Genomic DNA, 24591 nt, shown 5'->3' with positions numbered 1-24591 from the left:
GGAAGGAACACTCCTGAAGGAATAAATAAAGTACTATCTAATCTAATCTAATCAAATCTATTTTGCTGATGTGGGTTGACTAGTTCATATTTTTATCAAACCATATTCCTAAATATTTAAATACTTGTACCTCTTCTATATTTTCACCTTAGAGTTTTTATTTGGAGCTTGTTTTGTACTTTTGTCTTTGTAAAATGTATGACTTTTGTCTTTCCAACAGAGAATCTTAAACCTCAAGCCGTTCCCCAGTCTTGAACATTATTTACCACTTTGTTAGTTTTTTGATTATTTCTTTTGACTCTAAATAATATACTAGTCTTTCATTAATCTTTTTTTTTTCCATTACTTTTCCCCAAATTTATAATTTCCTGCCTCTTCCGGGTCTTACCCTGACTTGCATATTGGAATTGTTACCGCTAATTTTCCCCTCTGCCGGTCATTCTCCTTCTTCATATATCCTGTCATATCATTTCAAGACCACTTCTTTGACGATGCCACCTAAGTTTTTGATCATTTGATAACCCGCTAGGTCTTTCCCCGGTGACGTATTTTTAACCTTTTTCAAAATTCGAACCATTTCATTCAAAGAAAATGTCATATCCATAGTGTTGGTAAAGCTATTAACGTTGTCTTCCATCATTTCCCCAATATTTAAACTCATTGTTTTTTCTCTCTTTTGTTTTTCCACATTTCTCAAATTATCATTACTGTACACTTTAACACATTTTTTTTGCTAAAGGTTCTGCTGTTTCTTTACCCGTGACTACATCTTCTTTAATAAATGTGACACATCATCCTCTTTACCCTTCATTCCTATCTTTACGAATCGTTATATATCCTTTTATTATAAAGTTTAATTTTGGCTTCAGCCCTGTTTCTTGAATACAAATTATACGTGGTTTAGTTTTCATATTTTTAATATATCCCTTTAATTCATGTTCGGTTGCTATCAAACTTCTGGCATTCCACCGGACCATTAACAGGGTGTTGGAATGTGGTAACATGACTCCGTCACGTCTACTCTCCGTAGTACAGCTTGCACCCGGTACCAAGATAGTTCTTTCAACAACTTTGATGCTGCTTTGACAATTATTTTGATCTTCTCAGTCTTATTTTTACTTTCATTTTGTATCAAAGCTGAGTTGTGCTCTCTGGTTTATTTTGCAAATGAACCGACAGAACATGATCATGTACAAGACTCGCCTACCCACAATGCACTGCAGCCCAACGCTCCTGGTCGGATGTTTTTTTCGGGGTTCATGGAGAGATGCGGTAAAGAGTGGTAGCCAAGACACACGGTCACACACGGTCACACACGGTCACACACGGTCACACTCGGCAATTATTTTGACCTGGGGAGCAGATATAGAGGAAAAAATGTGTCTGGGGGGCCGGGATATCTGATTTTCAGGTACAAAAAACTTCACAATGACACAAAATAAACACAACAGTTAAACCTCACACTAAAATCAAGACATTGACTTGTACGTTCAAAAGACAGAATAGAACAAGTCAAGACATGCAATGCCATCTACAAAATGTTATGTAAATGTTAGTCATTACACACGCGGCTATGGTTTTGATGTATTTGTTACAGACATGTTTACGTCAAGTAACATCACCTGGTTCCATTTGCACCTTTCAACAAATCTGAAAAGGAATATTAAGAAGTAAAACTTATATTTAATCCTACCTCTTCTCCGAGCACACGGTGACTGTACATACGGGTCGAAAAATGTTGACCTAATTCAGCATTTCTCAAAGTGTGGGGAATAGAGACATGACAGGTGGGGCGCGAGGAAAGGGAGGACATTTTTTTATTTTTTATTTTTTTTTACTATGCTTTCATTTTCTATACACACTGTAAATCACTTTGTGATTCTGTCTGTGAAATCCGCCGTATAAATAAATGTAAATTACTTATTTTTCCTGTAGGCTTTAAATTTCTCGGCAGGAGCGAAAGTTTGACAGACATAGCAACAGTAACTTTTGCAGGCAGGGCTAAGAGGAACAAACTTTCGCGCGGATGGGTAGCAGGCTAATGTGCGGACCACAATTACACAAAATGGATACATTTGCAACTCGCACCTCAAAGGTCTGCGGAGAAACAAAAATATGACGGGTCTAATCAACCAAAAAGTCAACCTAAAAGAAAATATGGCGAAGGGTATCTTGCTCTTGGATTCACGGCAGCGGAGGTGGGGGCAGAGGAGAGACCCCTGTGTGTTCTTTGTCTAAAACGGCTAGCAGCAGACAGCATCAGGCCCAACAAAGTAAAGAGACAACTCGAGACCACACATGATGTCCAATAAATTGTTTTGTTGGGGCGATGGGGGTAGGTGGGCCTTGAGTCTAAAGTGCTGATGACAGAAAAAAAAAAAAAGTTTGAGAAGCCCTGACCTAATTGTACGGATCTCACTTTAAACGGCAAACCGATCATTTAAATGTTTTCACTTTGAATATGAAACGAGGAGTAAAATGTACAATATTATCAATTATTTCACAAGGACATGTTTTAAGGATATTGTACAGTATAATTAAATCTAAAATGAATGTGATCACTTTCAGGATCATTTTATTTTTAGCCAGTAAACAACTGTTATGTACTTTTGAATCGGGTTTTCAAAAAAAAAAAAGGGAGGGACAATCAAGGATCAACAATGGCACGACTTTCACTAACTTGCGTGAGGTCAAAAGACAAGAGATTTTAGACCAATGCTGCTTTGGATCTGTTCCTGCTAAACTAGTAAGTGACTTTCAATGCTCAAATCAGAATAATAATACTAATTTTAGCTACTGGAAATTTGTGTGGTGGCAATAAATACCCACCAGCGCGATACTTTGCAGTTCCACACTGACCAACCTACATATTTTACTCAAACCTTATATTTGCAGTTTGAAGTCACTGCATTGTTTTTTCCTTGTACAGTTCTTTTGAGTTTGTTGCGTGGTTGGTCAGTGTGGAACTGCAAAGTATCGCGCTGGTGGGTATTTATTGCCACCACACAAATTTCCAGTAGCTAAAATTAGTATTATTATTCTGATTTGAGCATTGAAAGTCACTTACTAGTTTAGCAGGAACAGATCCAAAGCAGCATTGGTCTAAAATCTCTTGTCTTTTGACCTCACGCAAGTTAGTGAAAGTCGTGCCATTGTTGATCCTTGATTGTCCCTCCCTTTTTTTTTTTTGAAAACCCGATTCAAAAGTACATAACAGTTGTTTACTGGCTAAAAATAAAATGATCCTGAAAGTGATCACATTCATTTTAGATTTAATTATACTGTACAATATCCTTAAAACATGTCCTTGTGAAATAATTGATAATATTGTACATTTTACTCCTCGTTTCATATTCAAAGTGAAAACATTTAAATGATCGGTTTGCCGTTTAAAGTGAGATCCGTACAATTAGGTCAGGGCTTCTCAAACTTTTTTTTTTTTTCTGTCATCAGCACTTTAGACTCAAGGCCCACCTACCCCCATCGCCCCAACAAAACAATTTATTGGACATCATGTGTGGTCTCGAGTTGTCTCTTTACTTTGTTGGGCCTGATGCTGTCTGCTGCTAGCCGTTTTAGACAAAGAACACACAGGGGTCTCTCCTCTGCCCCCACCTCCGCTGCCGTGAATCCAAGAGCAAGATACCCTTCGCCATATTTTCTTTTAGGTTGACTTTTTGGTTGATTAGACCCGTCATATTTTTGTTTCTCCGCAGACCTTTGAGGTGCGAGTTGCAAATGTATCCATTTTGTGTAATTGTGGTCCGCACATTAGCCTGCTACCCATCCGCGCGAAAGTTTGTTCCTCTTAGCCCTGCCTGCAAAAGTTACTGTTGCTATGTCTGTCAAACTTTCGCTCCTGCCGAGAAATTTAAAGCCTACAGGAAAAATAAGTAATTTACATTTATTTATACGGCGGATTTCACAGACAGAATCACAAAGTGATTTACAGTGTGTATAGAAAATGAAAGCATAGTAAAAAAAAATAAAAAATAAAAAAATGTCCTCCCTTTCCTCGCGCCCCACCTGTCATGTCTCTATTCCCCACACTTTGAGAAATGCTGAATTAGGTCAACATTTTTCGACCCGTATGTACAGTCACCGTGTGCTCGGAGAAGAGGTAGGATTAAATATAAGTTTTACTTCTTAATATTCCTTTTCAGATTTGTTGAAAGGTGCAAATGGAACCAGGTGATGTTACTTGACGTAAACATGTCTGTAACAAATACATCAAAACCATAGCCGCGTGTGTAATGACTAACATTTACATAACATTTTGTAGATGGCATTGCATGTCTTGACTTGTTCTATTCTGTCTTTTGAACGTACAAGTCAATGTCTTGATTTTAGTGTGAGGTTTAACTGTTGTGTTTATTTTGTGTCATTGTGAAGTTTTTTGTACCTGAAAATCAGATATCCCGGCCCCCCAGACACATTTTTTCCTCTATATCTGCTCCCCAGGTCAAAATAATTGCCGAGTGTGACCGTGTGTGACCGTGTGTGACCGTGTGTGACCGTGTGTCTTGGCTACCACTCTTTACCGCATCTCTCCATGAACCCCGAAAAAAACATCCGACCAGGAGCGTTGGGCTGCAGTGCATTGTGGGTAGGCGAGTCTTGTACATGATCATGTTCTGTCGGTTCATTTGCAAAATAAACCAGAGAGCACAACTCAGCTTTGATACAAAATGAAAGTAAAAATAAGACTGAGAAGATCAAAATAATTGTCAAAGCAGCATCAAAGTTGTTGAAAGAACTATCTTGGTACCGGGTGCAAGCTGTACTACGGAGAGTAGACGTGACGGAGTCATGTTACCACATTCCAACACCCTGTTAATGGTCCGGTGGAATGCCAGAAGTTTGATAGCAACCGAACATGAATTAAAGGGATATATTAAAAATATGAAAACTAAACCACGTATAATTTGTATTCAAGAAACAGGGCTGAAGCCAAAATTAAACTTTATAATAAAAGGATATATAACGATTCGTAAAGATAGGAATGAAGGGTAAAGAGGATGATGTGTCACATTTATTAAAGAAGATGTAGTCACGGGTAAAGAAACAGCAGAACCTTTAGCAAAAAAAATGTGTTAAAGTGTACAGTAATGATAATTTGAGAAATGTGGAAAAACAAAAGAGAGAAAAAACAATGAGTTTAAATATTGGGGAAATGATGGAAGACAACGTTAATAGCTTTACCAACACTATGGATATGACATTTTCTTTGAATGAAATGGTTCGAATTTTGAAAAAGGTTAAAAATACGTCACCGGGGAAAGACCTAGCGGGTTATCAAATGATCAAAAACTTAGGTGGCATCGTCAAAGAAGTGGTCTTGAAATGATATGACAGGATATATGAAGAAGGAGAATGACCGGCAGAGGGGAAAATTAGCGGTAACAATTCCAATATGCAAGTCAGGGTAAGACCCGGAAGAGGCAGGAAATTATAAATTTGGGGAAAAGTAATGGAAAAAAAAAAGATTAATGAAAGACTAGTATATTATTTAGAGTCAAAAGAAATAATCAAAAAACTAACAAAGTGGTAAATAATGTTCAAGACTGGGGAACGGCTTGAGGTTTAAGATTCTCTGTTGGAAAGACAAAAGTCATACATTTTACAAAGACAAAAGTACAAAACAAGCTCCAAATAAAAACTCTAAGGTGAAAATATAGAAGAGGTACAAGTATTTAAATATTTAGGAATATGGTTTGATAAAAATATGAACTAGTCAACCCACATCAGCAAAATAGATTTGATTAGATTAGATTAGATAGTACTTTATTTATTCCTTCAGGAGTGTTCCTTCCGGAAAATAAAAAAATAGGGGAAAAAGTAAAAAGGTGTTAAATATAATGAGGTCTTTGAGGGGTAATGATTGGGGGGCTGATAGGTTAACGTTGAAAACAATACATGTATATATTTATAACTTTAATTCCATCTGTTATTGATTACGGATGCATTATTTACCAATCTGCTTCAAAAACATGACTTGGGAAAATAGACCGGATCCAGTCACAGGCTTTAAGGTTATGTTGTGGAGCTACTACATCAACCCTAGTGCCAGTATTACAAGTAAAAATGAACGAAAAACCTTTGGACAAGAGGAGAGATCAACTCTCAGCAGTTTATCGGGCAACTTTAAAAGGATCCAAGCAAGGATATCCGACTTGTCCAGTGCTACCAATCTGCCAAGAAAAAGAGAAAACAAAAAAGAATAGTTTTGGGTGGATTATAGGAGACATATGTAATAAAGTTAAAATTGACAATATTAAAGTTAGTCCTACAGTACCAATGCCTGCAATACCACCGTGGATGTTTGATAACCCAAAAGAAAACATGCAATTACTAAAGAATAGAAATTTAAATAGTTACCGGATAGAAAAATGGATTGAGATATGATATATACGGATGCATCAAAAACTATATAAAAAAAATAAAGGTAAGAGCTGTAGCAGTTATCCCACAAGGAAACATAGTATTAAATAAAATAATCAGTGATAAACTATCTGTTTTTACGGGGGAATTGGTAGCAATTTATATGGCAGTTAACTGGATAGAGGAAAACAAAGCAAGGAAAGTAGTTGTGTGCTCGCAGTCCAACAGTGCATTGATGAGCATAAAAAACATAGCATCAGAAACAAGACAAGATTTAGTTTATGAAATAGTTCAGGCAATCTATAGAATAAATAAAGCGGGAGGTGTGGTAACATTTCTTTGGGTTCCTTGGAAGATATTGTAGGATGGAATTCACAACCCATAGGATATAAAGCATTATACACGTATTTAAAAAACATTGGGTTAAATAAAAGAATATAGAGTAGGGATCCATCTTGATCCACACTCCATTTCAACCAGAAGGTTGCTTGGCGGAAACAACCGCCCACCTCCGGAATCAGTCCCCGCCCATTCCCCTTAGGCGCGAAATTCATTTGAGCGAAAGACATTGGAATGAGAGGAGCTCTTTAAAGCTCCTGAGAATCTTAAAAAGCTTACAGAAAACGAGAAAAACTTACAGCGGGTGCCTGTCGGACATTCACCGTCGTTTTCGATGATTTCCCCTCGGAGCAAGGATTCGATGTCTGGAGTCTTTGGCGCAATCAAGCCTTCTCCTCTGCCTGGAACGGCCGTTGACGGACCCGCCAGCTTTAAGGGAGACCAGTGAGCAAGAGATGTAAACGGAAAATCTGTAAGTAAATATATGTATATATGTATCGTATACCGCATGTTTTTTTTCTTGTAAAATGAGAATCATTTGACTCACCAGACTGCGATTGTGTTAAAACGATCGCGTTAGGATCTTACGGCAAATCCTCTATGAAACTAAATAATGAATACACATAATATTAAATAATTTGAAGGTTTAAACACACCTCGAAAATCATCTTCCAACTTTGTAAGACCGTTTAAGCAAAGTTCATCGTCTTTCACTTCGTCGTCATCGGCTGTTAAAAAAAAAAAGGTATTACATCGTCGTACAAGTGTAATGCTTTTAACGTTTAAATGCTTAAATGGAGTTAAACCAATGTCTAATAACATGGTAAAGCAGAGGTAATGGTGTGTGTGTGTGTGTGTGTGTGTGTGTGTGCGTGTGTGTGTGTGTGTATGTGTGTGTGTGTGTGTGTGTGTGTGTGTGTGCGTGCGTGTGTGTGTGTGTGCGTGCGTGTCCTGTTGATTCAAACGGTCATAAACATTTAAACTGTCAGATGGGAAGTCAGTAAAAACTGAACCCTCCTTTTGTCCCCCAAACTGACCTGTTGATTCAAACGACCGTAAAGACCAGTTGCTACGTGACACTGTGTTCTGCGATAGTTTTTTCCATCTGTTTAAATATGTTTTCGTGAGGTACGGAAGTTGTTTCAGTGCGTACGAATGTGTGTGTGTGTGTGTGTGTGTGTGTGTGTGTGTGTGTGTGTGTGTGTGTGTGTGTGTGTGTGTGTGTGTGTGTGTGTGTGTGTGTGCGTGTGTGCGTGCGTGCGTGTGTGTGTGTGTGTGTGTGTGTGTGTGTGTGTGTGTGAAGTGTGTGTGTGTGTGCGTGTGTGTGCGTGTGTGCGTGTCCACCAAAAACTTCCCAATCCACGGTAGATAACGATGAAAATATCGAGAAAGGGCTTCCGTCTCTTCTTTCTTTTAGCTGAAAACTGAATACGATTTAGAAACACTCGACTTTTTTGCGGAGCGTCAATGTAAGTTTTATTATTTTTATAAATCGAAACAGGCGTTTCACTAATCATGACCGAATCGAACAAAGTCTTTACGCTAACGTATAAAGCTCCACCTCCTCTGCGTGTGTGTGTGTGTGTGTGTGTGTGTGTGTGTGTGTGTGTGTGTGTGTGTGTGAAGTGCGTGCGTGTCCACATCTCCACACGTAACATTCCCAGCCATCAATACATCGAAATCTGGAAGTTGTTTCAAACGATCGTAAACATTTAAACTATCAAATATATGGTCACATGCTGCTCAGATGACATTGCTTTCTTAAAAAAACTGAACCCTCCTCTGTTCCCTGTCAGGTCTTAACTCCACCCTCTTCCTGGTTTAACCACTCCCACCGCAGGTCTTAACTCTGCCCTCTTTCTGTTTAAAACTCCACCCTCTTCCTGGTTTAACCACTCCCACCGCAGGTCTTAACTCCACCCTCTTCCGGGTAAGCCACACCCACTTGACCTTGACATTTGAACCTGACATTTGAACCTGACCTTTGACTTTGACCTTTAACCTTGACCCCTCATAAATCATTAACCTTTGAACTTGACCCCTCATAAATCATTGACCTTTGACCTTGAGGGTCATAAATCATTGTTTTATGGGGGTCATAAATCACTTTTGACTAAAGGTAGGGACTTAACTTCTCTTCCAAGCGTCAATATATACCTTGATGTTGCAAAAAAAGACCATGTATTTTTTTAACCAATTTCCGAATTCTAAATGGGTGAATTTTGGCAAATTAAACACCTTTCTGTTTATCGGTCTTTTAGCGATGACGTCAGAACATGACGTCACCGAAGTAACACACCCGCCATATTCATTTTCACATTACAAACACCGGGTCTCAGCTCCGTTATTTTCCATTTTTTCGACTATTTTTTGGAACCTTGGAGACATCATGCCTCGTCGGTGTGTTGTCGGAGGGTGTAACAACACTAACAGGGAGGGATTCAAGTTGCACCACTGGCAAGAAATCTGCCGCAAGACCCCCATTGAATGTACCAGAGTGTCTTCACATTTGACCGACGATGCTAAGACAGACATGGCACAGAGATGTATGGATAACCTGCAAATGCATTTGCAACGATTAAGTCAACGAAATCACAAAGGTAAGTTTTGTTGATGTTGTTGACTTATGTGCTAATCAGACATATTTGGTCACGGCATGACTGCCAGCTAATCGATGCTAATATGCTATGCTAATCGATGCTAACATGCTATTTACGCTAGCTGAATGTACATTTGAAACTATATACCCACATTTAATGCGAAACAAACACTTACCAATCGACGGATTTAAGTTGCTCCAGTGTCACAAGATGCAAAAGTCCTGATTGTTTGGTCTGCACATTTTACCGGCGATGCTAATAAGGCAGCCATGCTATGGGCCACTTCATTAGGTACACCAATGCTATGGCCGAATAGCGTCAATAGCTATTCACTCAATAGCTTCAATTTCTTCTTCAATTTCATTTTCGCTATCTGCCTCCATACTCCGACCATCTGTTTTAATATATGCGTAATCTGTTGAATCGCTTAAGCCGCTGAAATCCGAGTCTAAATCTGAGCTATTTGTCGCTATATCTTGCTGTGGTAACCGCCATGTTGTTTGTATTGACAGCCCTGTATGACGTCACAGGGAAATGGATAGTGGTTTCGAAGATAGCGAAAATAAGGCACTTTAAAGCTTTATTTAGGGATATTCCGGGACCGGTCAAATTTTGAAAAAAAATTCAAAAAATACAACAAGCCACTGGGAACTGATTTTTATTGTTTTTAATCCTTTTGAAATTGTGATAATGTTCCCCTTCAAGGCTGCCCCCACTATTGACTTTGAACGTGTGTATTATTATTTTGAATTATACAGTATACTTACTGAAAAGCAAGGTCTTTGTTACCATCCTGCTCATGTCCTTTTTGTTGTTGACACCCTTCCAATTGATCTGATGTGAAACGTCATCTGTGAAGAGCCTGCCCAGGATGTTCCAGGTCACCCGCTTCACATCCTGGCCTCCAATGGTGGCCAAAGAAGAAATCTAAAAGGCATAGACATCTCTTTAAACAAACAGGTAAACATTTTTAAGGCTAAGTTGCATTTAAAATGTTTTTGTTCCTGTTGAAAGCTGTCCAGAAATGTAAAAAAAAAAACAGGACTTGTTCTCTTGGCTCATGGACCTACGTATGCTACCTTTACACACGATGTCAAACCAGGCAGATTGTGGCTCACTGACATAATCTTACCACTGGGAAAAGGCGGGTCAGGACAGGCCTGGTGGTCAGGGCTGATTCAATAGAATATTTGCATAATCATGGACAATAAATAAACCTAATGGCACCATTCATATTAAGTAAGAAACCTCACCACTCTTTGTCGAGTTGGGCCATTTGATGGTTCCTTCAAAAGTGCCTCAAATGCCTCCACCTGTTTCAGTGGAAACTGGATATTGGCCAGAATTTCCACTTCTGGCCCCGGGGTACTAGTCAACCTGCTGGTTAAGAAGTTGACCTTTGCCATCAGCTGCTCTGGGGTGTGTTTAATAGTTTCCAGCAGGCTAAGGATCTGGACCTCAGCCGCTGTTGACAAACAGCAGTGTTGGTAATGGCAAAAGTTATTGACAAAATTTGAAGAAAATATGTGATTGGTTGTGAATTTGAATTTTTTCCAAAATCTGTGGCACAGAATGACCATCCGGGATTTGTCAGTTATTGCTCACCAGAGCAGGAAATGTTGTCGGCCATTCTTCCCCCACAACATGTTGGCCTGTAGGCCAGGCGGGATCCAGGCTCCTCTGTCTGCCACATGTTGAGGGAGTCAAAGAGGGACTGCCGTTCCTAGTGAGGTGGGCATTGTGAGAGAGTAATCAGTTAACCATGACTGATAATACCCAAAGGGCCTATCTATTCACTAATATTTCAGAGATCAGTCCCTACCTTGTGTTACTCTCTGCATGTTTAATGCAGGTGCTGGTGAAGGCATATGAATATGTCCTTCCCCATGATGAGTTGCTAAGGGAGATAAATTGGTATTAAATGGTTGTGATCTGTTAACCATGGTTACTGGACGCTGAGATATTATTTCAGAGATCAGTCTTTACCTAGAAAGTTATCTCCAGTTGAGGGGTTGAGTTGACGAGTAGCGGTACTAATGACTCTTGCTGGCACTCGGCGAGACGGTGGAACTGGGAGAAGGGATAGAAGGAGAGGGGAATATCTTTAGCACTAAGAATGCTAACCATATCTTTAATACTAATGTTGTGGTTTCGTTTTTTAAATGTTAAGAGATTATTCCTTACTCTGCCTGTGCAATTAGCTTGCCAACCCCAGAGATTTGAGATCACCATTTCCCGGGTCTTCTTCGCTATCATCAGAGTCCCCCAGACGATGGCTGTTGGGTAACAATATCATTAGGATTATTGCATTACCAAAAATACCTAATTTAAATATAGTACAAGCATCTTTGGTCTATTTTTTAATGCTATCGGAAATAACCTTCCTATTACTGTAGAAACATGACAAAAACAAGACAGAACACACTTACACTGACTTCCTGTTCCTTTTTTTCTGGCAGCTCCTCATTCTCTGCCTCAGATTGCAGGTCTGAGTAGTTACAGCCCTTTCCATATTGTTGCATTATTTTTAATGCGTCTTTGTAGTTGTCTAAAATTGAATATGTTAAAATGAACATGAGTTTCAAATTAGCTGTAAAACTGAACATAATATTATTATGATTGATGATGATGTATCAGGTCTCTCTCTTGCAAGAGACCTCGTCAGAACATGGACAGAATAGGTTATTCCAAGCAGAAAGAGAAGCAACTATGAGGTTATTTTTAAACAAGAAATTTATGAATTTGCATACCACAAGTTCGTACAACAGAAACGTCATATCTTGGCCAGCCTTTTTTGAACGTCTATCAATCAATCAATCAATCAATGTTTATTTATATAGCCCCAAATCACAAATGTCTCAAAGGACTGCACAAATCATTATGACTACAACATCCTCGGAAGAACCCACAAAAGGGCAAGGATTACACGTGTCCTTTGTCTTAAGTTTGATAAAGAGACAGGCACAGTCTTTCTATTCATGTTTGCGCTAAAAGACAAGAAAATACAGTAAAGTTTATCATTGATCATTGTTTCTAATGTTATATTTAAATAAATACAATGTTAAATGGTTGTGTTGTCTGTTTCATTGCTACAAACTAGACAAGATATAGGGCAACATTAAATTGTGGGTGCACTTCTTGATCCGGCCCCATGAATAGGCCAAGAGCTGCTAGAAAAATGTGTAAGCAACATAAAATTTTAACAAACCAGAATGTATCTTACTTGATTAAGCGAACACAGCAGGAGCAATTGTTGGCAAAAATCCAAGCAATAGATGATGCTGCAAAACACACAAAATAGAAGATGGGACGAAGTTCCATACAGTAGCATAAGAAATTATGAACAGGCGCAAAATACATTAGTTGTCTGAGCCGACGTAAACAGTGATTAAAATTATAAATTTTTAATTCATTCATTTTAATTATAAATATTGCAGATAGACACTTTACATTATACATTATATATGTAACAGTCACTGTTCTGCGTTGTGTCTTTTATAGTGATGCACACACAGGAGTTGATGTGGAGGTTTTATTCACCTATTCTTTTTTTTGGAATGGAAACAAAAACAGGGCGTCTGAAATTCGGGACTCTCCCGGGAAAATCGGGAGGGTTTGGCAAGTATGACCCGGAGGGAACCCACGCAGTCACGGGGAGAACATGCAAACTCCACACAGAAAGACCTTCGTATTGTGAGGCAGATGCACTAACCCTTGTTCCGCCGTGCTGCTGACAAAAACTACTATTCAAAAAAGTGCAATGAACTTCTCTCAAATTTTATTCATGGGTTGTCGTGCTGTACAGCTGCAAAAGCTGTATCAAGCGATGCATATTGCTAAGTATCGGAACCAGAAATTGTATATCGACTCAGAGTCATGTTGCATCATATGAATGAATTTGTTGTCGAAAAGAAGCTCTACTGTATTCACAGCGATACTGACTTCAAATATCGTTTTGCAAAATTGGAGCTTGGGATACTTTCGGAAATAATTTTGGTTAGATGTGCTTCATTCACACATCAAGGGCACATTAAAGTAAAAAATCTGAATTTGTTTCTATCTCATCCTCCTTAGAGCGCATACTGCCCTGCCAACACAAGTGCCTGCACAAGTGAGTAAAATATGTAAGAGTTGGCAAGGAAGTCCAAATAATCATGGTGCTTTTGGAAATGAATGCATTAGCATAACTTGGTGCCAGAAAAGTAATCACTCATCTCAGGGTGAGAAGATCCCCTCCAGGCTCAGCGCGCTCTGACGGCTTCTATCCCAGAGTTCATTGACAGCAGCGTTAGTGACCCCTCCCCCTAAGACTGCCGCCTTGATGGGATGCGACGCAGCCGGAGCGCGCACTTGAGACCCCCCCTTGATTTAGAGAGCCAGCAAGAGAAAGCCTCCAGCAACCGATATGATCATAAACAGAGAAGGATGAAGCTTCTACTGAACATTATTTGCTCTCATCTCACCGTGGGAGTGACCACATGGACTGAAGAGAGCGAAAGTGTGACCAAGTCAGCATGAGATGAAAAGTCAAACTAAAGTTGATTTATTGTTGTTTTGCTTGCACTGCAAGAATGTTCTTACTCTTTTATCTGGGATGAATTCAAAACAAGAAAACTAACTAAACATAATTTCACTGCATATTTGATATAACCACTACTAAAGATGTCTGATAATGTTTTTTTTTGCCGATATCCGATTTTGCGATATTGTCCAACTCTTAATTACCGATACCGATATCAACTGATACATATATATTGTTGTGGAATTAACACATTATTATGCCTAATTTTGTTGTGATACCCCGTTGGATGCATGAAAAAATGTAACAAGGTTTTCCAAAAAAAAACAACAAGTTGTTGAAAAAAAATGCCAACATGGCACTGCCATATTTATTATTGAAGTCACATAGTGCATTATTTTTTTTAACATGCCTCAAAACAGCTGCTTGGAATTTGGGACATGCTCTCCCTGAGAGAGCATGAGGAGGTTGAAGTCAGCGGAATTGAGGTGGGGGGGTGTGGTGGTAGGGCCTAGCGGGGGGTGTATATTGTAGCGTCCCGTAAGAGTCAGTGCGGCAGGGGTTTGGGGTATTTGTTCCGTTGTGTTTATGTTGTGTTACGGTGCAGATGTACTCCCAAAATGTGTTTGTCATTCTGGTTTGGTGTGGGTTCACAGTGTGGCACATATTTGTAACAGTGTTAAAGTTGTTTATACGGCCACCTTCAGTGTGACATGTATGGCTGTTGACTAAGTATGCTTTACATTCAGTTGAGTGTGTGAAAAGCCGTAGATATTGTGTGACTGGGCCGGCACGCAAAGACAGTGCCTTTGAGGTTTACTAGCGCTTTGTACATCACCCTACATCCGTGTATACAGCGGCGTTTTAAAAATTTACTTTTTGAAACCGATACCAATAATTTTGAAACCGCTAACGATAATTTCCGATATTAGTTTTTAAAGCATTTATTAGTCGATAATACCGGCAGTCCGATATTATCGGACATCTCTAATCAGTACAGTAGGCCTAATAATTGGATACTTTTTTGGATATGAAATTTCAGCAAATGTATGTAAAATCATGATACATAGAGTTGCAACTGCCATAAAATATGATGTAGGAAATATGATTTAGCTGTGGCGGGTCGTGCGTTTCTCATCTAGGCCTTCGGGGATGTCCGATTTCACCTCTCAAAACACCGTAATTTACATCACCACATGGACACGGCTGGAGATACTATACAGAAACACACTTGCACGCTACAGTGCATTGGATCCCCTCAACAGTGTACAAAAGGGTCTATTTTTCGGCACATTTAACATTCAATAAACCCGCTTCCGCAATTAAAAAAATTTAAGAATTGTATAAAACAAATGAAACATAAAAAAAATTAACAAATACAACAAAGGACAAGTGGTAGAAAATGGATGGATTGAATATTTGAACTCACAATTTGTAGCACCCATCCGACGCCGTATAAACCAGTGGTACCGTTGTAGTTGGTTGATTTGTGTCAAAAATTGGCGGTCAAAGCATTTCGTCGTCGGCAAAAATGTGATTGGATTCCAAAAAAATGATTTCCTTCGCCGGAGCGCGCACCACTCGCTAAACCTGCATTGCTTGGCTTCGTCTGTCCACAGCAGATTACTAGGTGTAAGAAAAACACTTTATCTTTGTGGTTATTGCACTGGTGAGTTGTATGTGGCTTTCTATGGCTCGTATGGTTACGGTGTTACTTTCTGTTTTCGCAAATTGTGATTGGATACTCACTTGGGACTCCCTCTTACAGTGCAAAGACACCCTCATTGTTGATTCTGAAGGCTCCGGGCAGATTTGGTACAGCATGGCAACATAAGGTGGCTGAATTCTGATTGGATACAAACTCTAAACTAAAAACAACAGCATCGGAAGAAGCACAATATGAAATGAAGATATTATGAATATGTTTAGATATTTAGGGGAAAGTAAATAAAATAATACTTTTATCTTTAATTTTGATCATGATTTCTGGTTACTTTAGGCCAGTAGAGAAGGCCTTGCTGGCCTTGACGGTGTCATGGCTGTTAATCTGGGTTTATGTTTGATCATGTTATGTTTTGTTTTTGGACTCTTGTTTCCCGTTTTTGCCCTTCCTGGTTTTGTTGGTTTCCATAGTTACACATTAGTTTCCACCTGGTCTCCAAGTCACGCCCCTGCCCTCAGCCCCACACCTGTTTCTCATCATCATAGTCACTATTTAAGTCATTTGTTTTCTTTTCCTTGGCCTGGGAACTTTGCATACTGCTGTACTACTTGCTACATGCTTGCCTACTTGCTCCTTACCTCAAGACCACGCACCCACCTTTCCTTGCCAACCTTCATGCCTTGCCACGCTGTCTATTGTTTCGACCACGCCACGTAATATTTTTGTTTGTATTTATGCCTCAGTGTAAGTTTTCGGTTTGTTCTGTACCATAGATAGTATATTTTGTTTATTTGTATATAGTCATGCCATTGTGCTGTTTTGTTTGGAGTTTAGCCTAGTTTATTATCCGCCATTGAGCGCGTCCTTTGTTTTCCTGTTTTAGTATTATAGTGTTTAAATAAATTAATAATATACTTACATTCACGTCAGGCTCGTTCCAAATTCCTTCTGCCTCGAAGAAGCAATACTAATCCAAGTCAAAGTCCTGACAAAAGTTCCCAGCAGAATAGCCTCTTCGCAGGAGATTTGAACGAGACGTTTTTGGCAGTACTGCGAGCGATGGCGGAAGAAACGCTGCGCTATTCCTCCCTGGCGCAAAGAGGACTGACGCTGGGGCCACATGGTCAAGTGGTGCCAAAAGATTTCATTTGGCCCGTTGACGACGCCATGTTGCCGTCTTCCCGGAAGAGTCGCTCTCGACTAAGGACGTCGGGGAAGGCTTCCACGTGCGGACAGGAAGCGTCTCGCCCGCAAACTCCTCTTACTCCGGGCTAAAGTGGACCGCATGCTGTTCGGATTCGCCAGGACACGGTCACACCACCACCAACAAACAACATCATAGCTCAGGAAGAATTTTTTTTCAAGACTTTTACATTTCATCACCCACCTCCACCAGAAGACTCAAGCCAAATGACAATGATAAATTATTACCAAAAAGTGATTTTGAACATTAGATCACATCAGTCACAGCCACCCAATTTTCATGCCACGCCCCCCAGGACTCAAGCCCCGCGCAAGTCACAAACTTTTTTTTTTTCTTCACCCACGCAGACTAAGACCAAAGAAAAAAGACAATTTGGACAATTTAAAGGGGAGGATTCTGCCTTCTTCCTCACCTCCCTCCGCCCAAGGGGCGGGGCTAGGGCTGGGGGTTGTTCAGTTGGTGCTGCCCAGTGGGATCCCAAGTCACAGCCACCAGCTCGTCCCCCACCACCAGTTCTTCAGCCTGCCAAGCCACAGCGGACAACACGGCCACCACCACCAGTTTTTCGGCCTCCCAAGCCGCAGCTTCCAGCTAGGTTACCTCCACCTCCACCACGAAAAAAAATTGTGTTAGATGCAAATACAAACATAATACAATGATTTGCAAATCATTTTCAACCCATATTGAGTTAAATGTGCTACAAAGATGTTCAAACGGATAAACATTTTTTTTGTAAATAATCATTAACTTTAAAATTTGATGCCAGCAACACGTGACAAAGAAGTTGGGAAAGGTGGCAAAAAATACTGATAAAGTTGAGAAATTCTCATCAAACACTTATTTGGAACATCCCACAGGTGTGCAGGCTCATTGGGAACAGGTGTTTGCCATGTTTGGGTATAAAAGCAGCTTCCATGAAATGCTTAGTAATTCACAAAAAAGGATGGGGCGAGCTGTCGTATTTTACGCTTCATAATGCACCACACATTTTAGATGGGAGACAGGTCTGGACTGCAGGCGGGCCAGGAAAGTACCCGCACTCTTTTACTATGAATCCACGCTGTTATAACACGTGGCTTGGCATTGTCTTGCTGAAATAAACAGGGGCGTCCATGATAACGTTGTTTGGATGACAACATATGTTGTTCCAAAACCTGTGTGGACCATTCAGCATTCATGGTGCCTTCACAGATGTGTAAGTTACCCATGCCTTGGGCACTAATACACCCCCATACCATCACAGATGCTGGCTTTCCAACTTTGCCCCTATAACAATCCGGATGGTTATTTTCCTCTTTGTTCTGGAGGACACCACGTCCTCTGTTTCCAAATATAATTTGAAATGTGGACTCGTCAGACCACAGAACACCTTTCTACTTTGCATCAGTCCATCGTAAATGAGCTCGGGCCCAGCGAAGCCAGCGGCTTTCCTTGTTGTTGATAAATGGGTTTGGCTTTGCATAGTAGAGTTTTAACTTTCACTCACAGATGTAGCGACCAACTGTAGTTACTGACAGTGGTTTAATGAAGTGTTCCTGAGCCCATGTGGTGATATCCTTTACACACTGATGTCGATTTTGATACCGTACCGCCTGAGGGATCAAAACTCCATAATATCATCGCTTACATGCAGTGGTTTCTCCAGATTCTCTAAACCTTTTGATGATTTTACAGACCGTAGATGGTAAAATCCCTAAATTCCTTGCAATAGCTCGTTGAGAAATGTTCTAAAACTGTTCGACGATTTTCTTACAAAGTGATGACCCTCGCCCCATCCTTGTTTGTGAATTACTTAGCATTTCATGGAAGCTACTTTTATACCCAATCATGGCACCCAACTGTTCCCAATTAGCCTGCACACCTGTGGGATGTTCCAAATAAGTGTTTGATGAGGATTCTTTAACTTTATCAGTATGTATTGGCACCTTTCCCGACTTCTTTGTCACGTGTTGCTGGCATCAAATTCTAAAGTTATTGATTATTTGAAAAAAAAAAGTTTATCAGTTTGAACATCAAATATGTTGTCTTTGTAGCATATTCAACTGAAAATGGGTTGAAAATGATTTGCAAATCATTGTATTATGTTTATATTTACATCTAACACAATTTCCCAAATCATATGGAAACCGGGTTTGTATACTAGGCACTTTCTCAGTTGGTTATTTATGCGTCATATAACGTACACTTATTCAGCCTGTTGTTCACTATTCTTTATTTATTTTAAATTGCCTTTCAAATGTCTATTCTTGGTGTTGGGTTTTATCAAATTTCCCCGAAAAATGCCACTTATACTCCACTTACATATGATTTTTCCCTTCTTTATTATGCATTTTCGGCAGGTGCGACTTATACTCGAGTGACTTATACTCCGAAAAATGCGGTATATAGCTTTTTTAGCTATATTTACACCAGTGTGGGTAGCACTGGGAGCAAGGTGGGTGCAGTGTCTTGCTCAAGGACACAACGACAGTTGGATTCAAATTGGGAACCCTTACGGTTCTTGTTAGCTGCTTTATTGTCTGAGCCACGCCACTCCAACTCTTAAACTCTGTCTGTACAGCGTAACGCATGAATGATGCAAGACAAAACAGATAAAACAAATAATTTTATAGCTTGCACACGCTATGTAGTGCGTCTTTTTTAGCCTTAGTAGCTCAAGCCAATAGAATTGTTCACATGTGTATGTGTATCCTGAATGTCCGAATCAGAAAGAGGACATGTCACAATGCTCGAACTCAAGGGCCCTCTAAGGATCTACCTACACAGCATCTTTAAATCAATACGGATGTAGCAATTAAACTGCCTTTGTACAGGCCACAGTGCTTTAGCTTCAAAACTGAATAATATAAAGCTAAACTGGATAAATTCAACAATGCCGATACCGCACTATTCATCTAGCATTCAATTTTCATCAAATCTTGAAGATGCCATCATTCTTTAGTAGTTTGAAGGCTGCACTAAGCAGACTTAAACTTCTTCTTTCAGGTACTTGTCCCTACCCTTAACTCAACCCTATTGACCTCTCGCCTGCAAATATAATGACGGAGGCTAACTATTATTGCAACCACATATTTAGCCATTCAGGAGGGTCTGAGCCAATAAATGTTGAGAGGTGGAATGTGGTGTAATTTCATCTCTGGTAGAGTTTGCCCGGGTGTAAGTACACCCAAAGTGTGTCTAAAATGGCCCTCAGTGGAATGTTGGCCCCCCATCAATTAGCAACTGAAGGTTACTTTTCAAGCTTCCTTTTATAGATGTTAGCACTGTGCCATTGTTCTTGGTATAAAGAACACTATACATGCGTTCGTTACGTCTTGTCTTGATTACTGTAACATTTAAGTTGGGGGTCTCCCCACATCCAGGATTAAACGGTTACGATTGGTCCAAAATGCGGCTGCTAGACTTTTGACTTGGACTGGTCTACCTGCACTCGCGCCTGGTGCACTTTGGACACGATTTTAAGGTGTTGTTACTTGCGTGCAAAATACTAAACAGTCTTGCACCATCTTATCTTGGTGTATGTATAGTGCCGTATGTTCCGTTCCAAAAATGCTGGGTTATTAGTAATTCCCATAGCCCGTAAAGAAGTCTGAAGGCTCTAGAGCAGGGGTGTCAAACTCATTTTAGATTGAGGGCCACATGGTGAACAACCTACCTGAAAATGTTTTTCTTTGTTTAAAAATAGAACAAGCACATTCTAAAAATGTACAAATCCTAATGTTGTTGCGGGTTTTTTTACACTTATTCTATCTTTGTCGTTATGTATACTTTCTGAATAAATTATGTGACAGTGTTCATTAGTCAATTAACATTGGTGTTAATTTTCAATCAATCAAGATAAAAACATTTTTTTAAATCAAATAACAGGTGTCAGACCTGGACAAGGATTGTTTATGCTCCTTCGTCGCAGAGGGATTACAGGACGAGCCAGGCGAGAATTCAGGTACATAGTTTTATTTATACTCAAAATACAATAATGAAGGCAAAACAAAAAGTGCGCTCGATGACGGATAATAATCTAGACTAAAACTTAGAACGAAAACAGCACAAAGGCAATACTATCTACAAACAAACAAAAGATACCATCAAAGGCATAAATACAAACAAAAACTTACTGTGACAAAAACGAGAGGAATAAACAGCAAGGTGCGTGGCAGGGGATCAATGGCATGGAGCAATGAGCAGCAAAGGTTGTAGAATGCAATGAAATTTAATGTTCCCAGACTGACGGACAGAAAGAAAATAACTTAACTAGTGGCTGTGATAATTAGGAACAGGTGCGGGACTGAGGGCAGGGGCGTGACTAGGAGGGCAAGGTGAAAATCAATGAGTTGTCATGGTAACAAAAACAAACCAGGAAGTGAAAAAACAGAACAAGAGTCCAGAAAACAAAACAAAACATGATCAAACGTAAAACCAGATTTACAGGCGTGACAACAGGATGTTATTTATGTAGTTTGGTAATTTTCCTCGACTGGTGCACTAACATCATGTGGTTTATTTTTTATTTTTTTCACATGTGTAGCATAAGGTACAAAGATACAAAAAATCGCTATTGTGACATCTCAGGGACACATTTAGAACAGCAATTTTTTAATTCAAAAACGTTGGCTAATTTTGATAAAACCTGTTCGCAGGCCTGATCCGGCCCATGTAAGCGATGCTACCTCAGTAGAAGCATTTAAGTCCCATCTTAAAACATTTTTTTTATACAAGCTTTTAAATAGATCCCTTTTTGGACCAGATGATCTGCCGATCATTTATTTTTTCTTTTCTGCCCATCTCATTTTGGGCCAACACAGATAGACGTTCACACTCACATTCACACACTAGGGCCAACTAAGTGTTGCCAATCAGCCTATCCCCAGGTGCGTGTTTTTGGAGGTGCGAGATAGTGCAGCACCCAGAAAATACCCACGCAGTCACGGTGAGAAATACAAAATCCACACAGAAAGGCCACAGTCCCGAGAATCGAAACCAGGACCTTCTTGCTGTGCGGCATAATCTTTATCCAGTTCTCCACCGTGCTGCTAAAGGAAAAGTATAAGGAATAATAACTTTGCTACTTAACATTGAAAGGGGGTAAGCTTTTGTGATTGACATTGAGTTTTTCCTTGAAGTCCTCCAGCAAAACATAATGAATTTGAACCAAGGTCCAAACAAGTGGTGCAAGTACTGAAAGGTTTATATTCTGAATATTTTCAAAATGTACTCCAAAGCAGTTTGTGTTCAGCCTATAGTACGGTTAAGGTATGAAGCAAGACTGAAACATTGAATTTAGAGTAAAATATAAGAATCCTGCCAGTCTATCTGCTGTTTTTTTTTATTTTTTATCACAGACACATTGTTTTCTTGCAAACACACCAGCCTTGCATTAGTGTCATGTTAGCATGTTGTCGTTTAGGTCAATTCAGTGTTGTGTGCTTGCCGTCAGGTAAAGTGTTGTACTAGAATGTTTTTTTAGAGCTACAAGATGAAGTCAATACAATTACAACTCATAACTTATTTTTTAAAAGGAATAACAAGGATTTTTAATGAATGTCTAAATCCCCACATAAACACAAATGCAACAGTCTCATAAGAGATCCGTCTTATATTAATCAGGTAATATCACTATATATGTATATATATATATATATATATATATATATATATATATATATATATATATATATGTAATATCGCTATATATATATATATATATATATATATATATATATATATACAAACCCCGTTTCCATATGTGTGAGATGTAAATATTAACAGAATACAATGATTTGCACATCCTTTTCAACCCATATTCAATTGAATGCACTACAAAGATAAAATATTTGATGTTCAAACTCATAAACTTTATTTTTTTTGCAAATAATAATGAACTTAGAATTTCATGACTGCAACACGTGCAAAAGTAGTTGGGAAAGGGCATGTTCACCACTGTGTTACATCACCTTTTATTTTAACAACACTCAATAAACGTTTGGAAACTGAAGAAACTAATTGTTGAAGCTTTGAAAGTGGAATTCTTTCCCATTCTTGTTTTATGTTGAGCTTCAGTCATTCAACAGTCCAGGGTCTCCGCTGTTGTATCTTACGCTTCATAATGCGCCACACATTTTCGATGGGAGACAGGTCTGGACTGCAGGCGGGTCAGAAAAGTACCCGCACTTTTTTACTCCGAAGCCACGCTGTTGTAACACGTGACTTGGCGTTGTTTGGATGACAACATATGTTGCTCCTAACCTTTGTGGACCATTCAGCATTAATGGTCCCTTCACCGATGTGTAAGTTACCTATGCCTTGGGCACTAATACACCCCCATACCATCACAGATGCTGGCTTTTGAACTTTGCGCCTGTAACAATCCAGATGGGTATTTTCCTCTCTGTTCCGGAGGACACCACGTCCACAGTTTCCAAATATAATTTGAAATGTGGACTCGTCACACCACAGAACACTTTTCCACTTTGCATCAGTCCATCTTAGATGAGCTCGGGCCCAGCGAAGCCTGCAGTGTTTCTGGGTATTGTTGATAAATGGGTTTTGCTTTGCATAGTAGAGTTTTAACTTGCGCTCACAGATGTAGCGACCAACTGTAGTTACTGACAGAGGTTTTATGAAGTGTTCCTGAGCCCATGTGGTGATATCCTTTACACACTGATGTCGATTTTTGATGCAGTACCACCTGAGGGGTCAAAGGTCCGTAATATCATCGCTTTCGTGCAGTGATTTCTCCAGATTCTCTGAACCTTTTGATGATTTTACAGACCGTAGATGGTTAAATCCCAAAATTCGTTGAGAAATGTTGTTCTTAAACTGTTCGACAATTTGCTGACAAAGTGGAGACTCTCGCCCCATCCTTGTTTATGAAGTACTTAGCATTTCATCGAAGCTGCTTTTATACCCAATCATGGCCCCCACATTTTCCAAATTAGCCTGCACACCTGTGGGATGTTCCAAATGAGTGTTTGATGAGCATTCCTCGACTTAATCAGTATTTATTGCTATCTTTCCCAACTTTTTTGTCACGTGTTGCTGGCATCAAATTCTAAAGTTAATGATTATTTGCAAACAAAAAAATGTTTATCAGTTTAAACATCACATATGTTGTCTTTGTAGCATATTCAACTCAATATGGGTTGAAAATGACTTGCAAATCATTGTATTCCATTTATATTTACATCTAACACAATTTACCAACTGAAATGGAAACGGGGGTTGTATATGTGTATATATATATATATATATATATACATGTGTGTGTGTGTATATCTATATAAAATATATATATATATTATATATATATATATATATATATATATATATATATATATATATATATGTGTGTGTGTGTGTATATCTATATAAAATATATATATATATATATATACATATATATATATTAGGGCTGGGCAAAGATTAAAAATTTTAATCGAAGTTAATGACACTTTTTCTCCGATTAATCACGATTAACTGCAATGTATACGCAAAGCCCAATAATGAATTCAAAAGTAGTGTGTAGTGCACCTTTGTTGGAATATTCTCCCACATGAACAAAGGTGCCAAAACATTTGTTGTGCAAACATAATTTAAATCAGTACTTGTTAAACAGTAGCAGTTAAATAGCATATTTTATGAAAATCAACTCAAAAAATGTAAATACAAACATTTAAACTTATTGCCACTGCCAGGGTATTTAAGTTATCCTGTTTGTTATGGAAAATAAATACAATCTACATACAAATCTCTGAGCCACAATCATAATATCCGAACAGGCAATTTCTGAGGTAACAGCAGGAAAAACATTTTTATCAGGGATCTTATGTTTAAAAAACCTATATTATAGGTAGTGGCCTGTTTTAGGGAATTATCCGTTGTAGCAATA

The 24591-nt window shown here is 39.1% G+C and overlaps 1 long non-coding RNA gene across 2 annotated transcripts; it reads right to left on the bottom strand.

Annotated features, from left to right (window-relative positions):
* Positions 1 to 10925: 10925 nt before the first annotated feature.
* Positions 10926 to 20934, bottom strand: LOC133561433 (uncharacterized). Of its 2 annotated transcripts, none has more exons than XR_009808693.1 (6): positions 20822 to 20934; positions 12544 to 12601; positions 11505 to 11596; positions 11307 to 11390; positions 11143 to 11217; positions 10926 to 11043 (listed from the first exon to the last, which is right to left on the bottom strand). It is a non-coding gene; the product is annotated as an uncharacterized LOC133561433 (long non-coding RNA). The 2 variants fall into 2 exon arrangements; XR_009808692.1 differs by lacking the exon at positions 20822 to 20934 and adding an exon at positions 16422 to 17247.
* Between the last annotated feature and the right edge of the window lie 3657 nt (positions 20935 to 24591).

Source organism: Nerophis ophidion, linkage group LG11 (genome assembly GCF_033978795.1).
Source record: "Nerophis ophidion isolate RoL-2023_Sa linkage group LG11, RoL_Noph_v1.0, whole genome shotgun sequence".
NCBI lineage: Eukaryota > Metazoa > Chordata > Actinopteri > Syngnathiformes > Syngnathidae > Nerophis > Nerophis ophidion.
Note: the sequence above shows the minus strand (reverse complement) of the source record. Positions and strands in the feature narration are given on the sequence as shown.